The sequence below is a fragment of the Zalophus californianus genome, chromosome 3 (genome assembly GCF_009762305.2).
Source record: "Zalophus californianus isolate mZalCal1 chromosome 3, mZalCal1.pri.v2, whole genome shotgun sequence".
Lineage (NCBI taxonomy): Eukaryota > Metazoa > Chordata > Mammalia > Carnivora > Otariidae > Zalophus > Zalophus californianus.
Window position 1 is genome coordinate 119,940,104 of NC_045597.1, and position 23,812 is coordinate 119,963,915.

The 23,812-nt window shown below is 36.1% G+C and overlaps 1 long non-coding RNA gene across 1 annotated transcript; it reads right to left on the reverse strand.

The window, feature by feature from the left end:
• Positions 1-10,149: 10,149 nt before the first annotated feature.
• On the reverse strand, positions 10,150-15,841 carry LOC113920810. Its single transcript, XR_003519378.2, has 3 exons — positions 15,579-15,841; positions 11,577-11,700; positions 10,150-10,695 (listed from the first exon to the last, which is right to left on the reverse strand). It is a non-coding gene; the product is annotated as an uncharacterized LOC113920810 (long non-coding RNA).
• Positions 15,842-23,812: the final 7,971 nt, after the last annotated feature.

Here is a 23,812-nt window from a genome sequence, read left to right on the forward strand (position 1 = left end):
TAATGATGTACTATTGTATGATGACTAATATAACATAATAAAAAAAGTAGAAAATATGGTTGAGTTCTCATGGTCAGACATGCAGTGGGGCTGAGTTTAATTCCTGACTCTTCCAAGTAATAGCTCTGTGAATTGAGATAAGCTATGGGAACTCTCAGGCTCTCCACCAATCTGAAAAATTGCAATAATACACTTACCTTATAGAGTTATTGTGTGGGTTAAGTAAGATAACACACACAAAGTACTTATCACACTGCCTGTGCAGACTAACACTCAAAATCTTGGGTCTTAGGGATGCCTGGTTGGCTCAGTCAGTTATGCATCTACCTTTGGCTCTGGTCATGATCCCAGGGTCCTGGGATCAAGTCCCCCATCAGTCTCCTTGCTCAGTGGGGAGCCTGCTTCTCCCTCCGCCTGCCACTCCCCCTGCTTGTGTTCTCCCTCTGGCAAATAAAGAAATAAAATCTTTAAAAAAATTGAGTCTTAGTTTTAATGCATTGTGCATTAGTATTAATGCATTATCTTACTATTAATATACAATATTATTATATAAATATTAGTATGATGGGACTTAAAGTGTGCTTGCCAAATATGTTAGTGTTTACATAAATCCCTAGGAATCTTGTTAAAATTCAGATTATTATTGATTAGGTCTAGTGATGGACCAGAAGTCTGAGGTCCACATGCCAAGTAGCAAAGAATTAAGGGATATTAACAATCAGCTGACTAAAGAAAAATAGTCCCTTTTTAATTCCAAAAATGGTGTCCGAAATCCCAAACACAATATACATTTCTTTAGGTTAATTGTCCCTGGGAGATCTAGATTCGTTTTTACTGAAGATGAATGACATTTTACCATGGAGTCTTAGGAACTAATTAGCATTTGAGTACATTGGATTAGCTAGTTTTCACTAAAATGTGGTTTTAAGAAAATGAGACACAGAAAAGTTATGTTCACATTAGAAGTTGAAAAAAGAAGCAAAGATCTAGAACACAGAGGGCTATATAGGTAGAGGGGCTAGCTTGTGTGGTAAAATGATATCAGAGTCCTCACGGTCTGTGCATGCAGTATTATAAAGAAACAAGGGGCATTATTTGAAAATGGAAAAGTGTTGGAAATGAATTACCCTTGCAAATTGAACACAGAGAGGGCTATGAAAAAATATGAGCATGATATAAACAGTGGGAGTTAAAAAAATTAAAAAAAAATCCTAGTGGCACTTGGTCTTAAAGATGATGATAATTATTGCACAATTTTTTTTAAAGTTTTGGAGTATGGACTCATTCTTTGGTTTAAAAATACTAAATGTAATAGAATCGTTGAATGACCTATTTTCGTGCTGGAGAAACCTATCTAATTGCCTGCACTAATGAAAACTAAGAAATACAAGTAATTAAAGCACTATTTATTCAAGCTGCTTCATCTAACTGCTTTATTTCTCAAAAGCCTTGTGTCTACAGGCAACCTCAATTCAGTTTCTCAAAACTAAGTTTAGATCCACCATGAGTGGTTATCCTCAACAAACTGAGTTTAGTAGATACTATGATTTCTGGGATGTTCAGGGTCAGCCCCCCTTAGGGACAGTTCTACTGAGGTCCTGGCTGTGGCATTCTCAGGCTAGAGGAGTGAGAAATGTATATTCCTTGGTTTTGCCTATATTACACATCTCTGAACAACCTTGGGATTCTCTGAGTTTCCTGTCAGGAGAGAACTGTAGTTGCAATGTAAGGTCCAGTGGCTGGGCATGAGGCCAGCAGTAAAAACATGACAGAGAAACATTTAATGGGCCTGTGGCATTAGTGTCATCTACACGATGTATTTTTAAGAGGTAATTTTTAATTAAAAATAATTTAAGAGGAACAGTAATTACAAAGATGTTAAACCGTCTTACCATCTTTCAGAGAAGGCCTGTCAATATTCCTTTGCAACAGAGCTTTGGATTAGAAGCTAGCTGAGGAATATAGAAAATGTTTGAGGGTGAAGATCATTCTTAAGATCATAAAGAATGATCTTAATTTTATTTAAAGATTTATTTATTTATTTTAGAGAGAAAGAGAGAGAGTGTGGGAGGGAAGGGGCAAAGGGGAGGGAGAGGGAAAAAGAGAATCCCAAGCAGACTCCCTGCTGAGCATGGAGCCAATGGGGGGCTCAAGGTGGGACTCAATCCCATGACCCCAAGATCATGATCTGAACTGAAATCAAGAGTCCCACACTTAACCCACTGAGCCATGCAGGCGCCCACAGAGGATAAAGATCGTTCTTAATAAATAAAGGGGAGCTATCAAGAGGAATGCTGAAGAAATTCTGTGGGACCTCACATTCAACATCGCTTACATTAATCACCTGAAAAAGAAGGTAAACATACATTATACTACACAGTCCTGCAGATGGTACTACATAAAGCTCATTGTTAACTCCAGTGGAGTACAGTATTTTCATAAAAGGGAGTCTCAGAGTTGGGAATGAAGGTCATCAAATCCCAAGTGAGATGTGATTCCAAAACGATCCATAATTGCCAGGATATTAGTATCTTGTAATAGAAAAAACAACTACATTTCTTTCTTTCTTTTTTTTTTGTCCTTTCAATTGTTTATTATAAAATAGACAAAACCAAAGATATAAGTAAATTAAAAGAGCAAGAATTAATAGCTGCTATTAACACTCTGTTCTATATTTCCAGACAATTTTCCTTTATATATATATAACACATTCATTACCATGTTTTCAAATGGATTGGTTTCTCTAATTTTTAATTTTTTAATAGCAATTTATTTCTCCATTTCCAGGAATCTGGGGCTATCTGCTGCTTTAGCCGATTAGGCACAGGCTGTTACACAGAAGCCGCTCATCATGGAAGTCGGGTTTCTTATTTTGCTTATGTCCGTACAGTTTCCAGTAGATAGCTCAACCCTGAGAAAAGTCAGGCAGATGATACAGAAAAAGTGCAACATAGGGGCGCCTGGGTGGCTCAGTTGGTTAAGCATCTGCCTTCAGCTCACATGATCCCAGGGTCCTGGGATTGAGACCTACATTGGACTCCCTGCTTTGTGGGGAGCCTACTACCCCCTCTCCCCCTCCCTGTCATTCCCCCTGCTTGTGCTCTCTCTCTCTCTGTCAAATAAATAAATAAAATCTTTTTTTAAAAGAAGGTGCAACAGAACTGTTCTTGTGGAAGGAAGGTGAGCACATTTTCAGTTATGTTACTTTAGTTATATATACAAAATAATATAGACAGAAAATTCAACAATCACATTTGGATCATACAGGGACTTTTTAAGAAAGAATAAATATTTTAAATCTTGTTTCATCTACATTTAGAAATTATTTTACTTTTTTGGGGTGCTTGGCTAGCTCAGTTGGAATAACGTGAGACTCTTGATCTTGGGGTCATGAGTTTGAGCCCCATGTTGGGTGTAGAGATTGCTTAAATAAATAAAACTTTAAAAAATTACTTTATTGTTTAAAATTGTGGTAAAATATACGTAGCGTAAATTTACTATTTTAACCATTTTTAAGTGTACAGTTCAGCAGTTTTAATACGTTCACACTGTTGTACAACCATTACGACCATGTACCCCAGAACTCTTTTCATCTTACAGATCTGTCCCGGGCCACTATCATTCTATTTTCAGTCTCTATGACTACTTTGGGTACCTCATATAAGTGGAATCATATATTATTTGTGCTTTTGTGACTGCTTTATGTCACTTAGTGTAATGTCTTCAAGTTTCATCCATATTGTAGCATTTGTCAGAATTTCCTTCCTTTTTGAGGCTGAATAATACTTCATTGTATGTATATACCACATTTGCTCATCTACTCATTTATTGAAGGACACCTGGGTTGCTTCCAACTTTTGGCTATTATGAACAATGCTGCTATAAACATGACTATAGTCCCTGCTTTCAATTATTTTGAATATGTGCCCAGAAGTGAAATTGCTGGATCATATGGTAATTCTAATTTTTAATTTTTTGAGGAACTGCCATATTGTTTTCCCAAGTAGATGCATCATTTTATCTTCACATTACCAGGGCTCCAATTTCTCTACATCTTCACCAACACTTATTTTCTATGTTTTTATAAAGCCATCTTATTGGGTATAAAGTATATTTCACCTATATTTGACAATATTTTAGATATAAGCTTGGCAAAGCATGGTTATTAGAGAAGGTATTAGTTTTTGCTTCCATATCTGGAAAGGACAATTGTTATTAATAAAATAATAACTTGGTGGATTATTCTTGTAAAATTCCTAACTACTTTTCTTCGACAGAAGTAGATTTCCATTTCTCCTACAAATACATTGTGGAAAACTTTCTTCCTAATTCTTTACACTACCTATTAAAATATTACATTTGATTTAGAAGAACACCCTACCTTTCTGCATAGACAAAAAGGAATTTAGGAATGATCAAGTAGTACAAATGTAACATATATCAACTTGCCATTTCTCTCATGCTGACCTGGTGTTCTCTAGTTTTGAGTCTGCCCAAAGTATCCTAGATATATTTCTGCTAGCCATCAGGAGCATGATGATTCATGATGAAATATTTTAAATCTTTTAAGAAAAAGAATTCCTAGATAATTTTATGCATAGGAAATAACCTTTGTTATTTATGTGTCATGTGTGTTTTACTTTCACTAACTGCCAAACAGAAGTAAACAGAACACAAGCAAAAGAAATGACTGATATACCAGAAAACAAAAAATAGCTAGATGAAATCTACTCTTTTGATTCTATTATTGCATAACAATGTATAAATACAGCCATCTCCCAATTGCTTTAAACATACCTTTTATTCCAGGACTTCATACTGATCACATGTGCTAGTGCAGGTATTGACTGCGTGCTGTTGAACAAAGGAATAAAGAGAACACGGATTTGGTATTTTCATCTAGTACACATATAATTTAATATTATTTCAATTCTTAGAGAGACTTAGTAGGGCGTGACATTAGGAGATTGTCAAACACATAAAATCTTTCACTCATTTCAGTGGTTGTGAGCCAGTTCAACTGACATCTGTAATTGCTGACAGCAGAATACAAAGGAATGGAATAAAAATCAAATGGGAAGCTTTAAATAGAACTGTGGTCAATAAACACATCGTAAAGTGAAAGTATCTAATTATCCAGTTACTGCCCACAATTAAGAAGACTTCAAAATCTGGACTTTGGCTCCTTAGCTAAAATCGAAATTTGGTTTGATGTACTGGATTTAATAGTCTTTACTTCTAAGCTCTCAATCAGGCTAAAACTATAGAATTTCAGTTTTGACTGCAATGGAACCAACATATGTGAAGCATGTGGAATTTGTGAATAATGTGCTTTGCTGGGCCAACAGTCTCAATGCCAGCCTAATTGTTCCAAGTAATAGTTTGTTCCTTAATGAAGATTCCACAATGCAATTGTTGTAGAAAAATAATGATTACTTTAGGACAGATGGCAAAATGGCAAGATGGGGAAATCATCCATATAATTCTGACTCTCAATCCTGAGCTTGATGAAGGGTAAGAGTCTGACTGAATACTCCAGGAGGGGCATTTATGTAGCTCTGAATCACCCACTTAGGGCTCAGCTCTTCATTCTCTTTTCCTTAAATAATGTAATCTTTGCCTATGGGGCTGAAGAAGTGAATGACAGTGTTTATTCTTTAACTAATTAAATGCTTTGAGTAATGCTAAAGCATTGTTATATTTTTTGCCTCTCTGTGTATGCCCTAAATTCAAAGGGAAAAGTAAGACTGAAAGCCATATGCATGAGACAACCATCTGGATTTTTTAGGTTAAATCCGAATAGCCATGTTTTTTTGACTTTCACAGTTGTCTCTGTACCAACGGACTTGTGTTCAAATATCTACTTCAGCAACATGCCTCTCTGAAACTATTAGCATATGTATACACATCTTACTTAATAACAGAAATCTTTACTAATAGTAAAACTAATTTTTAATTTACCTATTCTTCTTAAACCAATCACTTGCCTTTGGGTTTTATCATCTACTCTTATAGAGTACTTATCATCTAATACTCTATAGAGTATATAATACTCTTGCAATTTTTCTTGATACAACTTTTAAGCCTCACCTAACTAAGGAAAAGGTACATTTAATTAGCATCAAGGATTGATTACAGCAGGAATTTTTACGCCAAGCTCAGCAAAGCCACTGAAATTTTATGTAAAACTTTGTAAATGCAGGTTCATATACACTTTTCTTCTAAAAGTGCCTTTAGCATTCATTTAATTGCCATAGAAGGGGTCTCTAACTCAAAACAGGCAAGGACTACTTAAAAGAGGACTGGTGTTATGGACCCTTTCATTTTCAAAAGATTTTGCCCAATTGTTCTGAGGAGGTTTTATTCGTATCTAGTCCTAGAGCAAACGGATACCAATCAGCACACAAGTTAATTGTCTTATTGGGGCCACATGTGTTCAGATTGCTGCATCAGCTGTTTTATTATCCACCACTACTGCTTAGCTATTGGCAGTGTTGTTATGTTACTTTCCTTTTGTTGCCTATAGATATTTTTGTCCAGTCATCCATGATAATCTATTATCATATTTCTAGCACTCATTTATTCATTTCTGAATATGTTTTGTGTGCTACTAAATACCATACAGAATGCTCCATGAATCATTTGAGTGAAGATAAGATCTAGTGCTAGAAGGATAATCAGGGGCCATATCTTCAGAAATTGATGTGTCAGCCTAAGGATTTGGGAATTTATTTATAAAAAATAAGAAACACTGAAGGGTTCTTAGGTGGGAAATGACACATTGAATTTGGATTTTCTATGGATCACTCTGGTCGCAGTATGAAAGATGAATTGAGGGAGATAAGGTCAGAGGCCAAAGTAAGAGGTAAAGAAAACCCTGCTTTTGCCAAGTGGAGGCTAGATCTGAAATAGTGGACTGATTTTAGAAATATTAAGGAGGGAAGATTCACAGGACATAAATACATTTAGCCATAAGCGGAGATAGAGAAGATAGAGGGAAAAAATGACTTTGCAGGGGGGGAGCTAAGATTTCTGTTTAGGATTTTTGCTTTGGTTTGTTTTTGAGCTTTTACATCCAGCTTTGAAACTGTACAGCAAACACCTGAAGGTGGAGATTTTAAGCCAGAGGAATCAGTTGGGGATTTAAAAAGACATCTGGAAAATGTCTTTTCATCATCTATGAAGTAGCTAAATCATAAAAATGGGTGAAATTGTGAGAATAGTCAATAGGACAACAGAATAGAGCGATAGTATGGGTGGAAAGAGTGGTAGGAGCAGACGTGGGCCTTGAGTTGTACAACTGCTTACACTTTCCAGGGTGGGCTTAAGGAGAGGACCCCTGAAAAGAGATAGAAAAGGAATAGTCAGAAAAGTTTGAGGAGAAACCAGGGGATATAATGTCACGAAAGCAAGTGTTCAGAGTGCAAGAAAGATTCAACAATACCGATCAATGCAAAGATGTAGAAGAGATAAGAATAGAAGAAAATCTGCTCTTTAGTTTGGCATTTTTGAATTACTTACTGATTGATAAAGCAATACTGCTTGCTTGAGGAAGTGTTCACCTACACTTTAGAAATAGCTTCTGGTCTTTCATCCCTTTGATTATTGCTTCACTCAATAAATGTCTTCATAATCATTCAATTGACAACAAAAGCTAGATGTAAATTAGTCTGTATGAGAAATATTTTCATTATATCATTTGCATGCTGTGAAGATTTATTTCTAAAGCAAGATTTATAATGATGAACCTTTACTTAGTGATGCTAAAGCACTGGAGACTGCTCAAGTTCTGATCATTAGGAGTTAACAGAAGACGAGCAATCTAAGGCTTAAGAAGTCTCCCGACTTATCTTGGGCAAATGTCATTTTATCATCATCACAGCAATAGCATTTATTGAACATCCTCTAAGCTTCTGACTTTAATATATGAGGGTTTCACTCTACTGACCTGCCCTTAAAGAGCTTTAATAAAGCTTATTCTCCTTAATGGGGTGAGATAAGATTGCAATGGAATGGGATTGTCATAGTCAGAAAGAAGGAACCAGAAGGAAAAAATGTTCAGAGAAGAACAGATAGAATTAGTAAATATCTTCAAAATAGAAGCATTAAAACTTCCAGAGTCCTTGTTATTAACAAGAATAGTATCATTCATAACATTACCATGGGTTTATATAACAAGTATCCTCCGAAGAGCTCAAAATAAAATAGATCTGCTGAAGATAGTTGTTCAGTTTTATGAATTGACTCTCTAAATAAGTAATTAATACGAGTGAGAAAAAAAAATAACCTCTAGGACTAATTATTCTAGCTTCCAGAGCTCTTTAAAGTATATCTAGGCATCCAACAAATGTTTGGTGAGAGAATTAGTTGGCAAAACACATGTGGTGTGTTAGTTGGGATGTACATTTGTGGGAGGTTAGTTTCTAAAGAATAGCCTGCAGTTTTTCCTAAAACATAGGAGTCACTTTTTAGAAAAGACATCTTGATGTCTAGACTTGATTGTCACTCATAATTGTCCTCAAACCCTGTGGACCTTTTTTCTAACATTGTTTCCCATTTGTTCTATTGGTTTAACAAATGCTGGGAGTTAAACATTCATGTTCATGCCTGATGGAAAATACTACTGTGACAGACTGGCATATCTCAAAATGTTCTAACTTAAAAACAATTATCTCAGAGTTATACCAAGAATGATTTGGGTCCCTCAGAGAGGCAGCATGGATAGGAACAAAACTGAGGAGCTTGGGAGAAACGTAAGATGAAGTAAATACAAGGTTATTCATGGTTATAATTACAAATGATTGAGAATAATCCAAATGTCCACCGATAGTGGACTGGTTAACAAATTATGATAAAAAAAGACTAGGTGGCCATAAAAAAAGTTTTTTCTAAGCTGATATTGAAAATTAGTATCTTAAAAAAAGCAAGTTGTAGAGAAGCCTACATTATGTGACAGTTTGTGTTTTAAAAGTAGCAATTACACACACACACACACACACACACACATACATTTTTGCTTATTTATCCTTATAATTTTTCTTTTAGGACATATCAAAATCTAGCACTGACTACTAACCTTTGGAGTTTCAACCATGTGATTATAAGGCTTTTTAAAAAATAAGCAAATATATTTTTAAAACAGCAGTTGAATTACAAATAAAAGGATATGGACATAAGATTTTGCCTGGGTTCGAAGCTTGGCTCCACTACTTGAAGGCTGTTGTGAATTTTAACTTTGTGAGCCAGAGTCCTCATCTACAAAGTGGGGCTGAAATAGTGCCCACTCCAAGTCCTCTGGGAAAGATTAAATGAGATAGCACATTGAATGCATTGTCTGACACATAACACTACTCAATAAAGGAGGCCATTATTATTATTATTAAGTTGTAACAACTCATTGGGCTAACTTGCCTGGTTTAATAATTTTTTTCTTTCAAAGGGGGCCCAGAGCTCTGATTGGAGAATTTAAAGAATTTTCTACTTTCCACCAGCCAGGAATTAGAAGGAAAATGGAAAACTTAAAAAAAAAAAAAAAAAAGATCTATGTCAAATTTCAGTCTTTTTTTTTTTTGTTGTGTTTTCTTTCTCCCATACTCCTTGAAAAGGGATTTCCCACTTTATGAATTTTTAATCTTGAAGGTTTCTCATGACCTCTTATTAATGTAATTTTTTTCTGTTTTCTTCCTTTCTAGCTTTTGTGGCTTCAAATTTCCTCTTATTCTCTGAATTCCAGTAAATTACCATGTTTGAACAAATTAGACAGAGTGGTATTGAATCCTTGCTCTGCCATGTAAAGAAACTTTGTGCTCCAGATTCTCAAGCTCTATAAGCATCAAGTTCCTTGTATTAGGATAGAGTTCTCCATCTTGCTGATAGTTTTGACACCAAAATTAGGCTGCCAGTATGTAAAGGCCTGGCTTACCTTGAAAGTCCCATTTTCTTTCCATGAACCGTTCTAATTCTCACTGAATCTATAATTAGTATTTTTTTAAGTTCTTTTTTGTTTTTATTTTTGTCCTCTTTGCTGATTCTTTATCTTCCTTTACAAACCACTCTTTCTGCAAACTGTAGCCAAATGCGGACATTGCTGGGGTTAATGATTGACCCATTCCAGTAATGAACAGATAAAGAGAGTAGACCAACCAGAAGTTAACCTCATAATATTGTTGATTATATTTGTCAATTCATTTTCTCCATAGTACAAAACACGCTTCTTGAAGATAACACTCTTTGTCTTGTCAATTTTTTTTCCCCCAGGGCTTTTTGCCTCTCAGAAAGCAGGCACTCAGAAAAGATTTGTTGATTGCTTATTGTAAGCACATGAATCTGAAGATTACATTTTTATGAGAATGTGGTATTTTTCAAATCATGCATATTATTAAAAATAAAAGAATGCCTGGTTGAACAAAGGATATTTTTCCTAATTTGCAATTTATATAAAGTTTATAAAGGAATAACTATTAATAATTGGACATTTTGTAAGTGTATCTTTATTGAATTTCATGAGGTCAGTCTTAGACAAATGTGGAAGAACGACCAGCTGTTTCAGTTAGGAGTTGCCGCATCACAAACTGGTCATGTTAATTCAGGTCTTCCAAGAAGCCGATAGCAAGATGGGGTTAGATGTGCAAGATGTTTCTTGAGAGAAATGTCTATGAAGGATATACAGAAAGGAAATCATGGAAGATCTACAACCTGTGAAGGAGAGGAAAGGAGGGAAATTCAGGTAAAAGGAATTTCAGGTTGTAGCACAGTTCTGATTATGTTTCTGCCAGGCCAATAAGGAATACTCAAGCCAAAGTCATAAGTTAAAGTATCACAGCAATGGGTCTGCATTAGCACCCCTGCCACGCTCAGCCATTAGGTAGGAGCACCTGGAGGAAAGTATGGCTGGCCTCAGCATTGACCTAGGGGTGGAGCCAGGAGGAGTGCAGCTGATGCTCTAGTTAATTGGACTGCCTGCAGGGTCTCTAAAAGGCTAGACCAGGAACAGACATAGCTTCATTTCTGCAAACCAAAGAGCATCTCAAAGCCCAACCAAGATTCAATGGGAGGAGACAAAGCCTCTGCCCACGGATGGACAAACAGTTAAGAATTTGCAGCCATGTTTGTTTGTTTTATTGTTTTTAAGAATCTGCAGCCATCTTTAATCCATCCCTCTTTGTTCTCAGGCTAACCACTTTATTTAAACTTCTCTTGATTTAAGAGGCCCAGCCTTGTTTTGCTCCTCTCATCCCCTTCTTTGTATGGTTCTGGATAATAATAGCTAAAAGGAAAATTTGCATGAGACTTGGAAAGTGGAAGTGATGTGGCAACCTTCCTCTCTAAAGGTTTCTATCACTAGCTGTGGTGACAAGACAGACGCACAGATCGTAAAAGATTTTAGCTTCTCCTCATTCTCCTCCCCTCCATGTCCAGCTTCCACCCAACTGATGATTTTGTTGACCAACAGCTGTCCCAAGCCCACCACCAGACCACAGACTAAAGACCCATAGAGACAGCAGCATCCCATAGACTTCTCTACCAATTCACCCGTCCTAGTTTGACTTCAGTGGTTACAGTTGCTGGCTTCTCACATTGACTGGTAGGTGCCTCCTCTGATCCTCTGACTCCATCTTCAAACTTTCCTTACCCAATGCTTCCTCCATGGCATGAAAGTCATAGGTGTTGGTTATCCTCCTGGATATTAAGATTTCATATCTGGAACAAAACAAGGTCTTTTCTTGAAACAAATTGTTATGTTGTCACTGGGTTATGGTCTTACATTCATGGGGAAAATATTTCCTCAAATAACTATGTTGATATAAATGGTCTCAGTTCTCAGTCCCAATAGTTGAATTATGTTGGTGCAGGTGATTTCAAATCTCAAAAGGAAAGTTTGTAGAGGGAATAAAATTTAGCTGTGAATTAACTACAGCAGTGTTCAAGGAGCATAAATTGATTCCAAGATTGAGAAATTCTGGAACTTGGGGCATGTGAAAATACCTTACACTAAGGATCTATGATCTCAATCGCTAATATAAATGACCTGGAAAAAGTGGTATTACATGATGGTTATAGAATTGGGGATAGAAAATTTGGTATTCAGCCTCAAATAATTGACAGTTGAAATCCCATGAATAAGTGAATGCATAAAGAAATTGAATAGAGGTAGGCATAGAAGAGTAGAAAATGCTTGAAAATCAGCTTAGGGGAGGACAGTGCCTAATAACCAGCAAAGAAATGTAAACTAATGTTAGAAAGAGAAGATAAGGAAGAAGAAAGAGATTATAGTTGTGGAAGCTGCGCCAGATAGGTAGATTTACAGGCATAGAATGAGTTTCATGCTTGGCTATAATCTAGACAATTTTTATTTCATAAATGAGAGAACTGAGATCAAGAATGATTGTGGCTTAGGCAAGGTCTTACAACTGCTATAGTTTTCAGAAAAGTGATAGCATATAAAACATGTCTTCCTAATTCTTGATTTGCCTCTAGAACACACTGGGTGGCCATTGGCCTTTAATGCAAATGAGACATCTACATGTATAAGCACTTAGAAGAGAGTGTTAGCTTTAGGCTGGAAGAATGTAACCAATGACTATCAGCTTAAACCCTGAGTGAAGTTTTGACAAAATAGATCTGCTAGCACAGCCATGAGAGGAATTGGCAAAGAGAGGGAGACAGCAGAAAAGACCGTCTATTTGTGTCTATTTGTGTGGCTTAGAGAGTGTTGGGTGGTAATTAAGAGGTATTTGTACTTAGGACATCTGAGCTGAATTGTGGCTTATGCTTTTTTTAAAATTACAATTTGTACTTCATATTTTTAGAACTTTGCAGTTTTATTTCTTGCAGGTTTTCTTGCAGCATAGCCTGTCACAAAATTCAACTTTAAAAAGGTCAAACCTATTAAAAAGCAGAAGTGCTTGAGGTATTTCCTTTATCTCCCTTTCTACATTCTGCTTTAATTTTGAATGGTTAATTGGAAACCAGCTTCAACTTCAAATGCCCAGGTGTAGTTGAAGACAACTACCTTTGTAATTGTGGCTAGCTGACATCAGACCTCCCCTGGCCGGTCACGTCCTTACGCTTTTTGGCAAAACTTGGGAGCGAATTTAACCAAGGGTACCCAGGCTTCCAGTGTAAGGGAAAATTGCAGGCTTTAGCTTTGCTCTGCAAATAGGAAGTAGTCCTTCAACAGTTCTCGCTTGTTAATGTTAGAAAGCCCTTTGAGTTTGTGTGCCTGGTTCTTACTGTAATTAGGAAGGTTCACCTCCTCTTGTCAGCCCCCAATAACCTTAAAATCCATTTTGCTAGCAAGTACACACCCAACGTGTTGTTTTTCTGTGTAAACTGACACCTCTATCTGGGTAAGACCACAGCTCTGGCTCTTGATCAAGGAGATCCTACCCTCTTTTATTGGGTAGCTTTGGTCCTTAAACAAGTTCCCAGGCTTCACTTTCTTCAGTCTTAAATTGAGTTAATAATTGAAATTGTTATGCAAGGTTATGTTGAACCTTAAGTGAGGTAACACTTATGAAGGCCCTAATATACTGTCTTAGAATATACCTAATACACTGTCTTAGAAATATCAAATAACTTGACCAAAACTTCAAAGTTAATAAATGGTGGAATTTGGATTTAAACTCACATCCGTATCTTCCTTCACAGTTAATAAAATGATAGGTCCATAAATGTATCTGGTTATCATCACTATTATTGTGTTCAAGAAAATCTGCTAGCTCCTGTGGAATTATGAAATTATAGGACTCTTATTTTCCTCTCTACTGCCTTAGAGAAGGACTTCATGTAAATGACTGCTGTCTACTAGCAAATGTGTGCTACATGAGCAAAATGCATTAGGTATTTTAAGATTTGGATTGAAGGGGAGATTACTTAAGGCTGATGTAAACAGATAAACCTCATGAAGAAGGAACTTGAGATAGACTTTGTGGGATTAGTTAAGTGTGGACAAGTAGAATGAAACAGAAAGGGTATTAGTCCAAGGAAGAATCAAATGAACAAAGACAGACATATATGAATGGGGGATGACTTGCAGATTTGGCTGCTGGAATGATTTGTGTAGAGAAATAATAGGAAATACATTGAAAGAGACAGCGATGAAGAGCAGAGCACTTTGAATGCCAAGCTAGAGGTTAGACTTTTCCATGGATAATGGTAAATTGATAAAGGACTTAGGACCTTTGCAGAAAAATGTTATCTTCTGATCACATTTGCTCAAAAATGCCATCTGAAATTGTGCCATATTTTTAGCTAATGTTGGACCAAATCTCATTAATTAGATTAAGAATCTTAATTTTTCTCAGTTCAGTAGAATCTCTCTTACAATGAAAGCAAAGAATAAAATGCAGATTTGAAATCCCTTAGAAAATATTAAACAACAACAAAAGTTAACAGAATTCCTGACAGAAAAAAATTTCAGTAGAAGAAAAAAATATATAGAATAATAGAAATTTACTATGCCTACTATTATCTTTACTATTATTATAAAGATAAGAGTACATCAATCTAAAATCTAGAAACATACTCTTGCTTTCATAGCCACAGAAAAAGCTATTTTACTGATGTAGAAGCTGACATTCTGCAGGCTGTGGGAAGAAGTTATGAGCTGGGTATCTTTCCTAGTTTTCTATAGACTCTGCCTTTGTTAACATGGTGGGTGATGCATGAAAGTAATCATAGATATTACTTGATCAAACAAAACCAAACATTACTTCTAAAGCTACACACTCACACTCTCCCTATTATATTTTCACATTGTTTTCTAGTGTTCTCTGTTTAAACATATAGGACAATCATCTAGGATTTTTTAAGTCTGGTGTTTATAGAAACACAATCCAGCTCTGTAGTAAAAGCTTACCAAAATCTATCAGTTCACTATAAAAATACCTTTATAGTTTAGAATTTGGTATACATGAATTCAGTTGAGACAAGGTGATCATGTATCTTTTTGTTTCTCTTTAAAATGAGCTATTTTGACTACTTAGTTTCAGAAAAGCTGGGCTAAAATGAGAGAATGTCATTTTTATACTTTCTCACAGCTATAAAAATGGCTCCATTAAATGAGTAAAACTGTTTTGGGTCATTGTACTCTAATGTGGAGGGAAATATGTCTAGCAGCATAATAAGAATATGATATTTTGAATGTAGCTAAATTCTGAAAGGTAAAAGGCTACTAATTGACTACCAAATATACATATAATGGAGAGACTTTAAGCAAAGGTGATTCTTTTGAGATTTAGAGGAAAAAAAATATTTTATAATCTGACTCGGACTCCGACTCTATTTGAAAATTCTCTATATCTACTCATTCTTGGATACACTTTTTAATTTATTTTCATTTTTTACTCACAGTCTTAAATTTATTGAAAAGTATTGGAAGGGTATTGAGTCTCAGATATGAGTAAATGTTTTTGTTGTGGAGAAGTGACAATATTAAAAACATTATGACAAAAAGCAGCTTATCAGTGAATTACAGATATTTGGTTATTTTATTAATAAGAAATATTACTTCTATTTTATAAAACTTAATTGCTTTTAAATCACTTTCTAAGAAAGCTATGTAAATTTATACTCACAGTGGTAAGGGAAGGAGGAGAAATGTTATCTCCATTTTATAGCAAGCAAAACGAAAGCTTCCAAATTCTACTTCAGATGCTCTCACCTCGACCAGTAGTCTTTATTATGAAATCTGGGTGCATTTTTGGAAATAGACGTTCATTGCTCTGTCTGGCATCAATGGTTAGCTTTCCCTATTTATCCCACAGCCACAACATCAGTTGGAAAGTGAGGTTGTGACTTGGCTTCTCAGGATGATTGTAACGCTGCCATCTTGCCCTCCCCAGCTGGAACGGTGTGGCTTGAAGTGCAACGAGGAAGCCACCCTAGCTGTTTCGTTCGTTTCCTCTGTCCTCTATTTTGTTTAAACTTGTTTTCTGTGTTAATATCTAATTTCAAATCCCTTGCATTTTCTTCCTTTGTTATTACATGTCTGTCCATTTTTAAATTACCTGATAAAACTGTGAACGCAGAAACACTCGTCAGTTTGAGGTTGTGGGTTTTGTTTGTGTGTGTGTGGTTAGTAATACTGCCGCAGTGGTTGTTATAGTAACCAGTTCTCTTCAGCAGGGGAAGGAGTATGGGCATTTGACAATGCTTAAGATGTAATAGAAGAAGATAAAGTTCCTAGATTTCATATTTCATTAGGAGATGCTTCCAGGGCTACTGCTATCTTTTAAAGTCTATATTTAAGTAAAGGGTAAAGTAGATGCCCTGCTCTCTACCCGTTTTCGTGAATTAAGCTGGGTAAATGATCTCCATCGGGTACTTTAATTTGTGTATGTAGCTATTCATCTAATTCATATCCAGAGATTTCAGACAAAAAGTCCCCAAGTTACCCAGAAAAATGAGCAAATTGCAGAAAGCTACAAAGTCAGTTTTGTATGGCCTGGCTGTTCACAGCAGGCGATTTGCAGAGAACAGCTAGGTTCTCAGAGGGTGCTTCCCTCTTTTTGCCTCGTTGTTTTATTTAGCTTCTTTGTTTTATTTATTCTTTATCTCAACAGCATCATTTGTCGGTTTGAAACAGATACTTCTTTACTCTCTTTCCATTCTCAATTGTTTCCCAGAAATAGTGCCATTAACAGATCAATTTGGGGTAATTACAAGAATATCAATATAGATCCTTATGTCCTGCTTAAGTCAATCACCATACACATATATGAGATTAAAAAATACATTTGAGGTAATTACAAGAATATCAATATAGATCCTTATGTCCTGCTTAAGTCAATCACCATACACATATATGAGATTAAAAAATACATTTGATCTTAGGCTATGGGAGTCGCTTTTATTCACTTAATACATATGGAACACTTTCCAAGTTAATATATAAAGATATGCTTTATTAAAATGAAAGAGTGGATAATCTGTTTTGCCATAATTGATGTAATCAGTGCCTATTAATGAATAGTTAGGTGCTGTCCAACCTGTTGTCCTGATTGGTGGAGTGATGGAAATGCTTCATATCTTGATAGGTTAGTAGTTAATGTGAATGATTATATCGATCAAAAGTCATCAGTGTTTACTTAAGATCTGTTCTTCATTATATGTAAATTTTACCTCAATTTAAAAACAGATGTAAATATTACTGTGTTACTTGCTATGTTACTTAACATTATATTATTGCCATGTTACCTAATATTTTGGACATATTTTGCTAAAAATTAAGCTATTTACCAAGCTTATAAAATATTATCCTTGCCAATTTCTTTTTTTAAAGCATACTAAGGGAAAGATGAGTGATGAGCGGACTGATTATTCTTTTGTCACTATTAAAAGTACTGGAGTGAGAAATCTGCAGCTTGAAATAGAAAACAAACAAATATAATCGGTGTTCTCATGGCAACAAATGCTGAAACCATTGTCTTCTCCTGTAAACTGTCACAGGATAGGATTGGAATTCTGGGCTAATACTAGTGGCAGTACATGGTAACTTTCCTGTTTATTAGAAGCACCCTTCTGTAGTTAACTGTTCTCTCCCTCTTTCATCCTTTTCTGAATATAATGTAGTCTTTCCATGTCAGTTTATTTCAGAATTTCAGATCAGTTTCTTTTTTTTTAAGATTTTTTTTATTTATTTGAGAGTGAGTGAGTAAGAGAGCATGAGTGGGGGAGGGGCAGAGGAAGAGGGAGAAGCAGACTCCCCCGCTGAGCAGGGAGCCTGATGAGGGGCTTGATCCCAGGACTCTGGGATTATGACCTGAGCCCAAGGCAGACGCTTAACCGACTAAGCCACCCAGGCACCCCTTGGATCGGTTTCTTAACAACGATAATTGTGCCTAAAACAGTAAACACGGGTTCCAATTTTGGCTAAACCAGCTGTTAATTCTGGGGTCTTAGGTAAGAAAAAACAAGTATATTAGAGCTATAATTAGACTGGGTTGTTTTAATGTATAATTGTATAAAATATGTACAAAGTGCTTTGGTTTTGGTAAGGGCACAATAAAGGTTGGTTTCCTCTTCTGTTTATATGCATTATGTAGGAGGTACCAAATCATTCTGCATTATTCATTCATTTATTAAATAATTCACTGGAATATCAATTATTATACCCGATGGGTTCTAGTACCAATTCCAATTTATGTGCATGGTGGAGAGCTCATCACACCACCAATGAACTATTCTGGGATACCAGCAGGCTTTCCGCAAGAATTCAACTAAATTTTGGCTTGATCTATCTGGAGACAGCATCAGTTTCCACAGGTTAAGAGTTCAGTACTACAAGGATGCCTCCCCCACACTTCAGATGCCAGCCACAAGCCCAGGTTGTTACTGTGCTTCTGACCGGCCATAAATCAGAAGTTCCCCCCACCTCCACCTTAGGCTCAGTTAATTTGCTAGAGGGACTCAAAGAACTCAGAGAAATATTTTACTCAGTGGATCAATGGCTTATTATAAAAGGATATAATTCAGGAACAGCCAGGTAAAGGAGATGCATAGGGCAATGTATGGGAACAAGGCACTCAGCTCCCATCCCCTCTCCAGGCATGTCACTCTCCTAGTACCTCCAAGTATTCCTCAATTGGAAGTTCTCTGTCTTTTTTGGATTTTTATGGAAGCTTTGTTATATATGAACTATTGGTTAAATCACTGGCCACTGTTGACTGAGCAATCTCCAGCCCCTCTCCCCTCCTGGGAGGTCAGGGGTGGGGGGGGAGGTAAGGCTGAAAGTTCCAACCTTCTAATCACATGGTTAATTCCCTTGGCAACCGGGCCCCAGCCTTAGGTGCCTTCCAAAAGTCACCTTTCTAACATAAGAGATACCTTTAGACTTTTGTCACTTAGAAAATTCCAAGTGTTTTTGCAACTGTGAGTCAGAAAACATGGACAAGAACAAATATATATGAGGAGTATATTTTCGTCATCTGAATGACTATATATATATAATAAATCACAGTATTGCGTACACCTAATTAGAAATGCAGAAAAATGAGTAGTAATATCATAGAAGAGTAAGAAATAAAGATCAAGTTCTAAAAGCAGATGACAACAATTCATAGTGGTTTTCATAAACTAATGTACTAACATATTTGCAATTGCTTGTGAACTCCATAAAGCATGTTTTAAATATATAAAAGGATACTTTTGAAATACATTGTAAGACTCCAGTATAAACTGGAACAGACAATTCTACTCTAAAATAGACCTCTTTGGCATATTGATTATTTTGAGCTGGTTATTTTTGAAGAAATAGAAGACACAGGTGAAATTTTGAAAATTGAGAAGTTACCCTTTTACATAATGTAAGAGACATTTTCATTTGTAAGGGTGTCTCCCTCTCTGTACCTAGAAAAGAAGGGTGACTCTAAATGTCTAGAAACTTTTATCAGTGGAGAAGGCAATGACTTAAATCTGATAAGAACCTTACCCTTGTTTACTGTCGTTTTCCTGGTGTCCTCCCATAACTGGTTCCCCACACCCGCAGCTTCTCTTTTCCTTAGCTGGAGATGTTAAGAAACATCTCCAAGTTGGTGGCTTTAGTTATTTTTGAGTTACTGAGTTTTCCTGGGTAACTTTTATGTATTCAGGTGGTATAAAATTGTTTAAACTTCTGTTTGTTTTTCTCCTGTTAATTTGTCCTTTGTTACAGGATAATCTTATCCAAGAATCCAGAAGGGTGGAAGGAAAATTATTCCCTCCCCCACCCTGAACAGAGTTGACTTGTGTACTTACTTCCAGTCATTTCCCAAATCCCATTGAAATGACAGGGGAAAAAAATATGATTAAGAGAATAAATTCATAACAGTAGTAGGCAGCTAGAAATGTGCCACCAACAAGCCAAAATAGGAATTCAGGGAGTTATACAGCAAACACCATCGATTTGAAGAAGAAACCCAAAGTAATTGAGGATTCTGCCAACTCAAAAGTAGAAAATCCCCAAAGCTGAATTTCTCTGATAGAAACACAATTCCATCATCAGAAGTGGTGTAGGCTGACCAAAAGAAAAGGCCATGAGGAAGAACTTCCCAGATTAAATCTGTGCATATAATTCTCCAAATAAGGCAGATGTTATGACAAGGAGACTCATGGAATTGGCACTGGGGCCAGAGAGGCAGAACAGTGACACAGTTACTTAGGCCTAAGTAGAAGATAAACCATTCCACTTAGCGTAAAATGTAAGTTAGTCACAACACCAGAGGAAAGGCTTCTTGTTGGCAAGCCTAGCTCTCCCCTGTGTGGCCCTGGCTTTGGGCTCCTTGTGAGACTCCATCCTTCCCCTGACATCTAACCAACTCTTCCCACGGTGAGCTTTTCTCTAATTTGATGTCTCAGACAGTGTCATCTTTTCAGGGAAGACTTCCCTGAGCACCCTACCTAGATTAGGCCTCCCTTTGCTATTCCCTCTCTCGGCCCTTATTTGTTTTTGTTAGAACTTCTATTATGACTTGAAATTATTTTATTTGCTTACTTCTGTTTGTCTGTCTGTAAGCTTTATCCCTGTGACCTTGTTTCCTGTTCATGGTGCTATTCCCTCCTTTTCCTGCAGCCCGGCACACAAAAGAATTTTGCTCAATAGAAGTTTGCTAAAAGAATAAGTGACTAAAGCACCCATGGAATATTTAAAAATAAACCATGTTTTTAGCTATAAGGAAAATATTATTTCTTTAGAAATTATATAGAATATGGTCTGTGAAAGCAATGCAATACTCTAGAATTGAGTCACAAAGAGATTGCAAAAAAAGAAACAAGCAAAATCCATTTCTATATAAGCCCCTTATAAATAACTCTTGAGGTGAAAAAGAAAATATCACTGAAATTATAAATTTTAGAAATGGATAGAAAGTAGGGACTACAGAGATAAACTGATGGAATGACCCTTAAGTATATATTTATAAAACTATGGAAGTTTAGAAAAAATTGAAAAAAATAGCTGAAATAATTTACATTTTAAAATACAGGAGACTTAATAAAAACCAAAACAGAAATAGCTTAAAGAAAAAATAAATTTAAAACCATGAACTTAATAAAATGAAATAAAACTAAAAATCGGTCTTAGGGGAAGGAAAAATAAAAGAATATACCTTTGGTAAATCTGATCAATACAAGATATATTAGTATGTTTGTGTTGCCATAACAGAATACGGTGGATGGGATGGGTTCGACAACAGAAATTTATTTTCTCAATTTTGGAGGCTCAAAGTCCAAATCAAGGTGTTGGTAGGTTTGTTTTTTCCTGAAGACTTTCTCCTTGGCTTAACGATGACTGTCTCCTTACTTGTCCATCCATGTCCCTTCCTCTCTGTGATGGCATTCCTGATGTCTCTTCTGGTATGTCATAACCCTCTCTTCTTATAAGGCTACCATTCAGTTTGGATTAGGGCCCAATATGAAGACCTCATTTTAGCTTAATTACCTCTTCAGTGGCTCTATCTCTAAATAGAGCACATTCTAAAGTATTATGGGTCAGGAACTCAACATATGAATTTTGAGGGGTAAGCACAATTTGGTCCCTAATGGTTGGCACCAAATATTAAGAAACTATATTAAACATGAGAAAAGGGTTGGAACCACATATGTGGAAAATAGACATTTTAATAAAAATGACATTAAAATTTTACAACTTGAAACTTTATGAATGGATTCAATAAATCTCAGAAAACAAAAATACCCAAAATTTATTCATGATACAGTATAATACTTGAATCTTCTATTAATTAAAAACAATGGTATTCAAACCTAAAACTTCATCCTAGTTTCTAACCTTAAAGTCTCTAGACCCAGGCAACGTCAAGTAACATAGTTTTTATGTATGTACATTTTTTTCCAGAACACAGAAAAATACAGTTTTCTAACACACTCTGTCAGAATACTACCCTAGATTCTATAACAGAACAAGAATATTAGAAATACAAAAGAAAATAACCATATCTCCACTTAATTCAAAATCATTACAAATATCCCAAATATACATTTGTTTATGCAATCCAACAGAGTATAAGCAGACTAATACAACATGCCCCACTTCTCCTAGAAGTATCCAAGAATAGCATTGGGCTACATATAAGCTTAACTATTTTAATAAATTAAAATACTAAAAAAGACTCTCAAGAAAAGATAAGCAATGCATTTGACAGGATTTACTAGATATGTCTAACTTCAGAATAGTAAGCCAGAAAAACAAAGAACATGTCCAAACTTGATAGACCAGACATATATGAGAAACATTACATTTAGAGTTGTAATATTAGCAGTTATTTCCTCTAAAGTCAATTAACAATTAAAAAAAATGACTTAGTGTTCTACCTCTTACAGTATTATAAAAAACCCATGTAGATCAGATTTCTATTTGGTCAGCATTCTCTTAGGAGGTATTATTTTCATATTATAGCCTTGACATTAATATCCTTAAGTATTTAGATCTTAGTGTTACATTTTCCCAACGCGTCTCATGTCTCTCCCTCGGCGCATGTGCGCGCGCACGCCCACAGAGGCACACACGCGCGCCCACACATGCACGCGCGCGCGCCCCCCCCACACTTGTCCGATTTAAATATTATTTTAAAAAATTTATCTGGAAATACATGAATCTGGAATACAGTGCACCATAAACAACTATCGATGTGCTTGAGAAATGATCTATTACTGAATAACGTATGGGCTGCTGTCAAAAAAAGGCTGTTTTCCATTATGACTGTTCTAACCGAAGACCTTAATGGAACTATTGATAGCTTGTATTACAGGTTGTACTTGTGCCCATAGCGGCACACAGAACTGTTAGCAGACCTAACCGTGATGCGATATTTAAGGATCAGTTTTTGTGCTCATTATGGGGCAGACACTTGCTCATGGCATCATTTGCTGGTCTTAATAGGTAAAATTATTCCAGTGTACAACAGAAGCTGTAAAAGCGACTGAGGGTCCACCAGTAGCAACCCAAACCTACAGAACTGTTATCCCAACACTGCTTCTGATAACACCAGCACAGCATACATTTCCTATATTATATATCATACTAATCTATATCATTAGTCCCTCCAAAACAAACTTTAAAACAAAATCACTCAATATCTCTCTAGGAATAGTGCATACATCAATGTGCTAAATATGTCTCTGAGTTCAATCCCACATTCACTCTGCCCTGTGTTATGGGCTGGAAGCCTAAAATTATATTTCTTGGACTCTCTCACCAGCTGTTTGCTGGTTAAATTCTGCCAAAGTGAGGCACTTTTCCTGAAGTAGAATTTAAAGAGGAAGACAAGTTATTGTTGCTCTGTCTTCTGCAAAAGCAGAGGACTGGAATTGACCTTTGGCTCTAGGAATACTGGGGGTATGTGATCGCTGCAGATGGAGTACAGACTTCAAGCTCCCATGGTGGTATCAGTATAGACTCCTAGCTGCCAGCTATTCTACCTGGGTGACATTTCCACAGCTTTCTGCGGACACAATAGTGGACTTGGAGATGGGCTGTGGGTAATACTGCTTTCTCTTTCATTCCCTGACCCTTCCAACACTTTGATAACCAGTTCTTTCTTCTATTAACATCTCTTTGTTGAGATACTAGAGTGGTTTCTGTTTCTCAGCCTGGATGGATACAATGAGATATAAAGGAATTTGATGACTTCAGAGGTTTATAGAAGACAAATATGAAATCTGAATAAACTAGGAAGTCTAGTGTTGTAGTTAAGAGTTTGGGCATGTAAGTGTTAAAGAAATACAAGAAGCTATTATTTGTTTTCTTTATTTGTTGGACAGTAGTACCATTTCAGAATTTCTCTCAACCTGTATTAACTACAGGGGTTTGTTTTAG